Raw genomic sequence first — 11,927 nt, 5'->3', positions numbered from 1 at the left:
GAATTCATGTGGACAACCATTGAAGAGTCAGAAGATTCTTCAATCTAATTAATTATCATGTGATGCTTGCTTTCAAGGCAAAAAAATAGTTAGATCATCACTAGCTAAAGTGGGAACTAAATTACCTGCATTTTTAGAATGAATCAATGGTGATATATGTGGACCTATTAACTCACCAAGTGAACCATTTAGATGTTTTATGGTATTAATAGATGCATCCAATAGATGGTCACACGTGTGCTTATTATCAAGTCGAAATCTTGCATTTGCAAGATTACTTGCTCAAATAATTAAATTAATAGCACAATTTCCTAATTATACAATTAAAACCATTCGTCTTGATAATGATGGTGAATTTACATCCCAAGTTTTTGATAATTATTGTATGTCAATTGGGATAAGTGTTGTACATTGATAGGTCTTGAAAAGAGCTACATTTTAGTACATAAATCTCTCAATTTTATGCTATCAATTTGCTCTATATGTTAATTTTATAGTTAAAATCCAATTCTAACACATATTGGAGTCTTTAGAAGAAATTTGGAGATAAAAGGAGTTAAAATGAGCAAAGAATCAATTAAGGAGAAGAAATCCTAGCAAACTACCATTTTGCCCCTTAGTTGAAGCAAATCTACGCACCTCACTTTGAAATCAGAGCGTCGCAATGCTCACGCTAAGCCTACGCCCAACGTTACCTTGACGCTGAAAGGCAAAATGCTGATATATAGTGCAACGTCACAATGTTGAAAAACAACCTTGCAATGCTACGAATTTTGACGAAAAGATAAAAAAAAACGTGCGTGCCTATGCAAGAGAGCATTATAACGCTTCCTACCACCGTTGTAACGCTATAACCTTGATATAAGTTTTCACCCATTTTCATGAGGAGAGACCCATTTTTACAAAAGAGAGACCCAATTTTACGATTTTGAGAATAATTTCTGTAATTTCTTCAATTTTTGTATCAAATTCTTGTTTGATTCAATGGATTTCTTCAAGAATCTACCACTTCATGGTTAGGTAATCTTCTTTCTTGGGGAAATTGTTAGGTTGGTAAATTCTTGAGGTTTCTTCTTGTATTTTCATCTTGTGTAATTGATTTTTTCTTGAATGTTCTTGATTTAATTTCAATAAAATCTGATAGAAATGAATTGACACCTCAAATTTGTTAGATTTTTATATGCAAAATTACATGGCTCTATAGCATAATTGTAATGAAGTTGCAAGAACTAGAAATCTTGAATGAAAAATTGGACTTTATTCTATTTTCTTGAAAGTATGACTAGTTTAGGACATTCAAATAAATCATTCTTCAATTGACTCTATAGTATTTCAAGCATGTCATAGCCTAGAAAACCCTAGAATTAATGCAATTTAGGAATTTGAAGTGGAATGTCATTGGGAAGCATCTTAGAACTAAATTAGGATAATTGACAATTTTAGGTTAATTAACTATTTGGGACATTGGAGCATCTCTCTAATGGGTTATGGAATAATTAAATTGCATAAGTATAATTAAGTCAATGATTGAATTAGACTAACCAACATAATTCCCCAAGATCTTTTACAGTGAAATCTCTCTACTATTAGTCTTTTACAAAATTCATTTCAATTCAAGTTTTAGTTTCCTTTGTTTCTAAAAATTCAACAACCCCTCCCCCCAAACAAATTGGAATTCAAAAGTCAAGTTTGATAGTTAAAAGAGGTTCCTTAAGGATCGATCTCATGCTTCCACTATTACTATGTGTTAGTATTAGTAGTTGTACGTATTTTACAAATTTTATTTGTTTAGGGCTAAACTTAAAAGTAACGATATCATTCTTGTCACTGAACAAACATCCTGTAGCTTATGTTCATATACAAAATGGTTTAGCAGAATCATTTATAAAATATTTGCAATTAATTGCAAGACAATTACTTATGAGTGCTAAGTTTCTTTCATCTATATGACGACATGCTATTTGCATACAACATCACTTGTACGCATTAGATCAATAGCTTATTATAAGTGCTCATCATTATAATTAGTTTATGGTCATGAGCCAAATATTTCCCATCTGAGAATTTTTGGATGTGCAGTAAATGTTCCCATTGCTCCACCACAATGCACTAAGATGGGTCCTCAAAGGAGTTTAGGAATATATGTTGGATAAGATTCCCTTTTAATTATTAAGTATCTTGAACCCTGACGGGCGATGTATTTACTGCATGGTTTGTTTATTGTCATTTTAATAAGACAAATTTTCTAACATCAGTGAGAGGAATTAAGAAATTGGAAAAAGAAATTATATGGAATGCATCATTATTGTCTCTTTTAGATCCCCTTACAGATCAATGTGAACTTGAAGTGCATAAATAATTCATTTACAAAATATTGCAATTCAATTATCAAATGCATTTATAGATGCAAAGAAGGTAACTATGTCACATATACCAGCTGCAAATATTCCATAAAAAAATTGGTATCTTAATACAACAAGTTGTCACTAATGAGTCTAGAACATGTCAGAAGCGTGGTAGACTAGTGGGTTCCAAAGATAAAAATCCTCGAAAATGAAAAATAATTAATAGTAAAAAAGACTTGGTTGAAAATGTAAATACTCATAAAGAAATCCTCGACATGACTAATGAGGAAGGTGAAATACCTAAGATAATAATGATATTTCAATAAACTATGTCATGACAGGAAAAATATGGAATCAAACTAACGTAGTTATTGAAAACATTTTTACATATAATATTGCTCTTGATGTTATATATGAAAATGAGAATCTTGAACCAAAATCTGTTAAAAAATATCAACATAGAAAAGATTGGCTTCCCGAGGCAGATATTAAACTCACTTTCAAAATGGCAGGTTTTTGGACCGGTAGTCCAAACACAAGGTATCAAACCTGTGGGATACAAATGGGTATTTGTGAGAAAAATAAATGAAAATAATGAGGTCACAAGATACAAAGCAAGACTAGTTGCACAAAGTTTTTCACAAAGACCTGGTATTGATTATGAGGAGACATATTCTCGAGTAGTGGATGCAATTATACTAAGATATTTAATTGATCTGACTGTGTATAAAAGTCTGGATATGCATCTTATAGATGTAGTCACAACATATTTATATTGATCTCTTGATAATGCTATTTATATGAAAATTCTAGAAGGATTTAAGATACCTGAAGCATATACATCAAATTCCCGAGAATTGTATTCAATAAAGTTACAGAGATCACTATATGGATTGAAATAATCAGGATAAATGTGGTACAATCGCTTGAGTGGATATTTATTGAAAGAAATATATCAAAATAATCCAATATGTCTGTGTGTTTTTATAAAGAAATCATAATCGTTGAGTTACTATTATAACTGTATATGTTGATGACTTGAATATAATTGGAACTCCTGGAGAGCTTTCAAATGCAATAGAATATCTTAAGAAATAATTTAAGATGAAAGATCTTAAAAAAACAAAAATTTTCCTTGGTTTGCAAATTGAGCATTTAGCAAATGGAATATTTATTCATCAATCAAATTATACAAGAAAATTTTTGAAAAGATTTTAGATGGACAAAGCACATCCCATTAAATATTCCAATAGAAGTCCATTGATTGAATATAAAGAAATATATATTTTGACCTCGAGACGATAATGAAGAACTTCTTGGTCCTGAAGTACCATATCTTAGTGCAATTGGTGCACTTATGTATATTGCTAATAATACAAGACCAAATATTGTATTTTCAATAAATTTATTAACTAGATAAAGTTCTTCTCCTACAAAAAGCATTGGAACAAAATTAAGCATATACTCTATTTTCTCCGAGGAACAATTAGTATGAGTTTGTTTTATTCAAATAAATAAAAATTTGACCTAGTTGATTATGCAGATTATAGATATTTATCCGATCCACACAAAATTAGATCTTAAACAAGTTATCTGTTTATATGTGGAGAAACTACTATATCAAGGCGATCAGTGAAACAAACCATAATGGTCACTTCCTCAAATCATGCTGAAATTATTGCAATTCACGAGACTAGTCGAGAATGTGTATGGTTAAGATCAATGACTCATCACATTCGTGAAAACATGTGGCTTGTCTTCTAATAAAAATCTTTCAACAATATTATATGAAGACAACACGGTTTGCATAGCCTAAATCAAAGGAGGATATATTAAAGGAGATAGAACAAAACATATTTCACCGAAACTTTTCTACACTTGTGATCTTGAAGAAAATGATGACATTATTGTACAACAAATTTGTTTGAAGAATAACATAGCAGACTTATTTACAAAGGCATTACCAACCGCAACTTTTGAAAAATTGGTGCACAACATTGGAATGCGGTGACTTAGTGATATTAAGTGATGTTTTCATGAATGGGAGTAAATATATTGTATTCTTTTAAGAGTATATATTATATGAAATATGTACTTTTTTTCCTTCACTAGGGTTTTTTCCTATTGGGTTTTTCCTAGTAAGGTTATAACGAGACATATTTCATACATATATATGGGCATCTAAGGGAGAGTATTATAAATATTATAAAAATAAATAGAAGCCCATTACTTAGTGTCCTAAAAGCCATGTGTCAAGCTTCATGTTGTCCATGTGCCTTGTAGTTATTCATGCTTGGTGTCCATGTAAGACCATATCCTATTGTCTATAAATAGTGACATTTGCTAGATCTTAAAATCACACACATTGGTGAAAAATCCACTCCAAATTTCCACTAAATTTCCATAATTTTAGTTATTTTATTTAGTTATTATATTATATTTATTTATTTATTATTATTATATTTATATATTATTTATTATATTTTCTTCATATCCGTTGTGCTCCGTTGTACTATTTAATTTTACAACAGTACTAACAAATGAGGGTTTTTTCATCTCTTTTTCTTTTAAAAATTCAACAAAGAGTTGAAATTTAATTTGGCTGTATAAATAATCTATATGAATTAAGATATGGGCACTTTCGCAATTTCAAACCTAATTCAATTGATTAGGTATATTTTTTTAGTTTACTTAAAAGTCATTGTATTTTGAATATTCACTCTCACATAATGTTAAAGTGCTGAATCATTTTTCTATTCAAGAAAAGTTTTTTCTTTATTTTTTGGCGGGGGAATATTTTAGTCTCAGAATTTTGAGTACGTTTGGTCTCAATTGTTATGCTTTTGCCTCCACATTTTGAAATTAATTTCTTTTTGATCTATTGATTTCAAAATGTTACATTTTTATCCTTGAGTTTAGGATTTATTTGATCTTTAGGTCACAATATATTACACTTTTAACTTTGAATTTTCACGGTTTACAATTTTGATCTTTCCCATCAGCTTTCAATTAATTAATTTAAAATAAGTTTGATGTATTTTTTTAAAAAATAGGAACAATAGTCTGTGAAACTAATTTAATTATATTTAATTTAATTATTTTAAATTAATTAATAATAATTAACACTAATAATCGAAAGGGAGTACTTAGTGAAAATCAAAAGATAAAAGTATAAGTTTTGAAACATATCTATTTTAAATAAATCTCAAAATAGAAAGGTAACAATGTAATTTCATAACTTAAAAAACCAAATGAAAACTTAATACAAAATTTTAGGATAAAGGTACAACATTTTGAAATGTATCAAATAAACGAAAATTTGATTCAAAATCTAACACCAAAATGATATTTTGCAGTTTTCAAAAAGAAAAAATCTATTTGGCATCAGAATCTTGTAGGATTGGTTTCAATGTTGTAAGTTCTTTTTTTAGGCAAAATTTTTCCTTTCTGTCACAAGGAATACGAGACCATTGTACGTATAATTTGGAAATGCAAATTGTCCACAAAACTATGGAGGCACTTCCTCAATCTTTATCAAAGCTTAAAATATCGAGATTTTGATTTTGATAAACATATCGATTGATAAATATTTTTAAAAGAATTATAAAAATAAAAAGTAAAAAAAGTATTTAAACTATTAAACAAATATTCACATGTTGTTGCCTTATTTTATTTATTTCCATTGTACGTATAATTTGGAAATGCAAATTGTCCACAAAACTATGGAGGCACTTCCTCAATCTTTATCAAAGCTTAAAATGTTGAGATACTGATATTGATAAACATATCGATAAATTGTCAACGTGGATGAATATTTCTAAAAGAATTATAAAAATAAAAAATAAAAAAGTATTTAAACTATTAAACAAATATTCACATGTTGTTGCCTTATTTTATTTATTTTTTTAAAGTTTCATAGATCTTTGATATATAATGAAAATGTCATTTCACCCCTCTGTCATTTTCGAACCAAAAAAATGTGAAAGGGCCAACATGAGCATAGCTCAACTGACATAGTGCTTATACTATCGACCTCGAGGTCAGAGGTTTGATTCCCCCACCGCAAATTTTAATTACATACCTTTTAAAAAAAATATTTATGCAAAAGTCAATACCATGATGGTAACAAAACTAACGGGATGAGCTTCAATTACTATAGGTGGTTTCAAGATCACTTGGGGGGTGTTTGGTCAAGAAACCAAACCCATGGGTTTGAAATATGTTTTTTTAATGAATGCCATAGGTTTTAAAAACATTTTCCTTCATTTTCTACCTTTTATTAAAGCTTATCGATGACTGTTGGCAATAAACATCAACCGACTTTATGATCGATCGTCAACGATCAATTGTCTTGATCGTTGGTGACCGATCACATTGACCATCACTGTCAATGGGTGAATGTCTTGATCATTGGCGACAGTTCATCGTGCCTGTTAATAATCGACTATGGTGATGGTCAATGACCAAACTCCATGACCCTTAGCGACCAATTGTTGAGACAGTCAGCGACTAACCAACCGTCTTAATTGTTGATGATTGTTGACCGTTTTCACCATCGACCTTATATTTATCACTAGTGACCAACCATTGTGACTGTTAACGACTGATCGTCTTAATAGTCGGTGATTGTTGACCATCTTTACTATCAGTGGGCGATCATTTTGATCATTGGCACCCATTGTGACCGTTAACGACCGATAGTCATGATTATTAATGACCGACCACAGTGGTGATCAACAAGCAAACGTCATTACCTTCGATGATTGATCAACCGACTTGACCGTTGACAATCAACCGATCATCATGTTTGTTGGGATTGATGCCCTAAAGTCTCATGTCCTGTAGTTTGTAAACAGTATGTACGAACGCTTGTGTTGTTAATGTATGATATTTACTTCACATCTTGTATTTTGCTCAGTTAATTGTTTTATTTTCTTTACCACAAACCAATAAACATAAAATATCTGGTTATCTGTACGTGATTCAAGCATGTATATGGTGACATACAAGTGGATCATGTCTTGAGTGATAACCAAAATGGTCTGTAGTATATGGATAAAGGAGGGAAACCTTATCTTTGTAACACTGCGGACACGACCCGCTTTGTGGAATGATCACAAGTGTTGTGACTTGTCACAGATGGTCTGATCCTGATCATTCGTATTGGGGACATGTGAGTGGAGGCGTCCTATACAAAGAGTTTGTATAAAACCTGACCACGAAGTGTTAACGTCTCGTTATATAACACCGTTCATGACAGAGACTTCACTTCACTAGGATGACCATAGGTAAGATGACCTCAATCTTGAATGAGTTGGGAACTCCTACCATTGAGGGCGGTCCTTTGATTTTATGGGTGCGAGTAGCCAGGTCGCCGATTCAAACCTACCATTTTGGGGATTCGTCTGATATGGGAGCTGGAACTCAGCTACATAAGATGGAATTCACTTCCTTTCCCGAGGTAGAAGTAAGTAGATAGATAGCTCCCTTAAGGGCTGATTCCAGGGCTTGAACGATGTGGTGCCATATACCTTCTCTTGGCCCGAGAGGTGTTCACACATAGTTCGACTATGTTGTATTGTTCATTAGAGAAATCAGTGGTACTTAAGGAGTGAGATGTAACTATAGGGGCAAGACGGTAAATTGGTCCATCTATACTTACGAGCATCTGTGAAGAGTCATCGTACTCATGATTGGTTATATCCGATGGACACAGAAATATATATGTGGTAAGAAGAGTTCAACTCTTGGTCTTTAGTGGATCACTGACAGTTAAACGGATGGTGGATCTCGTGGCTAAAGAGTTTAGTCAGCTATTCACGTACCGTTAGAACTTCAAGCCACAGGTCCATTAGATCCTCTGGGTAGCTTAGATAAAGTCGAGAACCAGTATTTGGGTTAATTTGAAATGTTCAAATTGATAAGAGGAATTTTAATTATATATGATATAATTGGCTAAATGTATGAGATGCATTACTTTGGAGGAAATCAGATATATATATAATTTATATCAAGTAGAGGAGAAAATACTATAGTAGATATGTGATATCAAACTATAAGATATAAATATAATATGATTATATTTATTAATTAATTGATTGATTAACTATATGATAATTAATCCATTTTCTCCACGTTCGGACGTGGGTAGTAGGCAGCGTTAGTTATGGTAACCGACGGGTTAAAAATGAAAAGAGTTTTTCATTTTGGTGTGTGCATTCAATAGTCTGTCTATCACCCAAAAGAATTCATGAAACGATCGCCTGAGAGCCTATACGATAGTTGCTTCTTCGTCTAAACAATCATTTACCTCATGATTTATCTAAACGATCGTATACGTTTTTTCTAAACAATCGTTAAGCTTTTCATACATGATTGTGTAGCTCCTCTATGCGATAAGCACTTCTGCTATACGATAACACTGTTTTATCTCCCACTTGCTTATCGTCTACACGACTCGTTGTCCTCCGTCCTCTACCAAATTCACCAAAGCCCACCCTTTGGGTTTTCACTCCAAGAATACCCGGGGTTCATTAGTGGTGGTGTCATCCCCGTTGCAGCGTTCGTGTTCGCGTTGATCGTGCTGTTGCAGTCGACATTCTTGCCGGGTGGTGGTAGATCTATTGGAGGGATCCGTTGCGTTAGGGTTCTAAAGTTCGAAGACAGCCTTCAATTGGTATGGAATCCTTTCTCTGTTATTTATTTTATTCTAATCATGCCGATAATTAGATTTATGTGCATAACTGTATGTGTTGATTGTATATCCTTTGTATTTCGATCACGGTGAGATCAGAGCGATCTGAACACGTTCATGGAACTCTCGGCATGAGATCCTTCAATTCCATCGTCAATTAACCATTATAAACGTCTTCGATTGATGCATGGTTATTGATGATAGGCAATAATTATTGCCAGCAGACCGCTTGTGACCATTGGCCGTTAGTAACTTGTTTTCCCATCTTCCTTTATTCCTCCATTTTTCCTTTTGACTTCTCATTCTTTTACCTTCTTTATTTTCACAAAAAATAAAAATAAATAATAATAATCTTCCTAATTCTAGGATCTTCCTCGCTAAAGCATTGTGTCGATTATGCTAGTCGTGGACCCACGGATAGTCAAATGTTCTTTGTTGCCCACTATCCACTGTTGGTAATAGGATTTTATTTTTCTGTTTTCTCTCCTTTCTTCTTCTTCCTCTCTCTCCCCTTTTTACCCATTTTCACGCACTCAAAAACAAAAATTGGAATTTTCATCTAGAAGTTTTAAGGACTGAAGTGTTGCATCAATCATGATGCTCATGAGTCATCAAATTGTTTTCACTGACCATTACACACCTATCATCGTTGGGTCACTGATATTTTTTTTTTCTTTCTTCCTTCTTTTTCCACTATTCCCTTCAATTTCTCATTCCTTCTCTTTCTTCTTCATTTTTCCACAAAAAAAAAAAAAAAAACTAACCAATGGATAAATAATGATATTAAATGCAAACCTCAAAGGTAAAGTTCATTTCATGACTACATGAAAAAAAAGATAATTTAGGAATTTAAAGCAAAACTATCCTTGTTATAAATGTGTTAGGTTACTAAATTTCAAATTTTACTACTTTGTTATCGAAAGATAAATTTATTATTTAAAAAAGGATAAATTAGAAATTTAAAACCAAAATGAACTTGTTATAAAATTTAATTTAAAATCTTTGTTACTTTTTTTTTTTTTTTTTACTAAAAACTATTTTTTATATAGAAACAACAAAATCATTGTCATAGAACCTAATGAACCCAAATAAATTAATTTAGAATTACAAAAGACAAAACTAATATAAATTTTATTTAAAAATGAATCGATTATTTTTTTCTTTTAAAATTAGCATGAAAGTTATGCAAAATACACTAGAGGTTATGCAATCACAAAACAACCACTAAAAAATAGGAAAAAAAAAATCAAAACATCCAAATTCATGCTTGCACCAAACACAGGCTTTAGAATCCCAGGCTTTCACACCCTGCACCCCAAACACAGGCATTTATAATTCCCAAGCTTTAGAACCCCCTCAAATAAGACCTCAGGCATTTGATTCACATGCTTTTGATTCCTAACCTGCACCCTAAACACCCTCTGACAGTGTTTGTGTTGGGATAAACAATATATTTTTTTGGATAAATTATCCCACTCTTGTGTGGTAACAACAACAACAATCAAGTAAAGGAATCAAGCAAATTTAACGTGGAAAATCCCCTCAATGTGAGGAGTAAAAAACCATAGACCGAAGTCCAAATATTCACTGTAATTAATAATGAGTTACAACAAGTTCTCTCTAGTCACAACTAGAGACATACATAATAAATATCTCGAGATTAACAATCTTGGCAACAAACGACAACAAATTGAAAAGAATAAAATTAGAAGTATCTCACTTGAAGTGGTTGTTGGGGATGATGCCCTAAAGTCTTGTGTCCTGTAGTTTGTAAACACAATTTATATGAAAGTTTGTGATGTATAATATATGATATTTTCTTCACTACTTGACTTTGCACATTGGATGCTTTATTTGCTTTACCATAAACTAATAAACTAAAATCTCTAGTTGTCATTATGTAACTTAAGCATGTATATGGTGACATACAAGTGGATCATATCTTAAGAGACAACCAAAATGGTCTGTAGTATATGGATATAGGAAGGAAACCTTATCACACTATGGATACGACCCGCTTTGTGGAATAGTTACAAGTGTTGTGACTTACTATAGATGGTCTGATCCTGATCATTCGTGTGGGGACATGCGAGCGGGGGTGTCTTATACAAAGAGTTTGTATAAAACCTGACCACGAAGTGTTAACGTCTCATTATATAACGCCGTTCATGACAAAGACTTCACTTCACTAGGATGACTATAGGTAACATGACCTCAATCCTGAGTGAGTTGGGAACTTCTGTCTTTGAGGGCGGTCCTTTGATTTGCATGGGTGCGAGTGGCCAGGTCGCCGATTCAAACCTACCACTTTGGGGATTCGTCTGATTTGGGAGCTGGGAACTCAGCTACACAAGATGGAGTTCACTCCTTCCCCGAAGCAGGGGTAAGTAGATAGATTGCTCCCTTAAGGACTGATTCCGGGGCTTGAACGATGTGGTGTCACACTGTTGAGATTGGTGTCCTATCACTCTTTATTATGATAACAGCGGGGTTGTGGCAAAATTTGAAGGAGCCTCGAAGTCATCGTTGGGTAAGCATATAGACAAAAATATCACCTAATCAGGGAGATTGTGCGTCGCAGTGATGTGATAGTCAAGCAGATCGCATTGGAGCACAACATTGTTGATTCCTTTATAAAGGCCCTCATGGCTAAAGTGTTCGAGGTCACCTGAAGAGTCTGGGTCTACGGAACATGCGACATCTTGTCTAGGGAAAGTGGGAGATGATACTGGGTATGCCCTAGTTTATTGTATATTGTACATTTTTATATTGTATTGTACATTAGTCTCCTGAGTCATTAAGACAGTGGGAGATTATTGGGATTTGGTGTCCTAATTCTCCGGAGTCTCATTGTTTTGTAAAGATACAGAATTGTCAATGAATAAAAT

The sequence above is a fragment of the Benincasa hispida genome, chromosome 1 (assembly GCF_009727055.1).
Source record: "Benincasa hispida cultivar B227 chromosome 1, ASM972705v1, whole genome shotgun sequence".
Taxonomy (NCBI): Eukaryota; Viridiplantae; Streptophyta; class Magnoliopsida; order Cucurbitales; family Cucurbitaceae; genus Benincasa; species Benincasa hispida.
The sequence above is the reverse complement of the archived record's forward strand: the minus strand, read 5'-3'. Positions refer to the sequence as shown.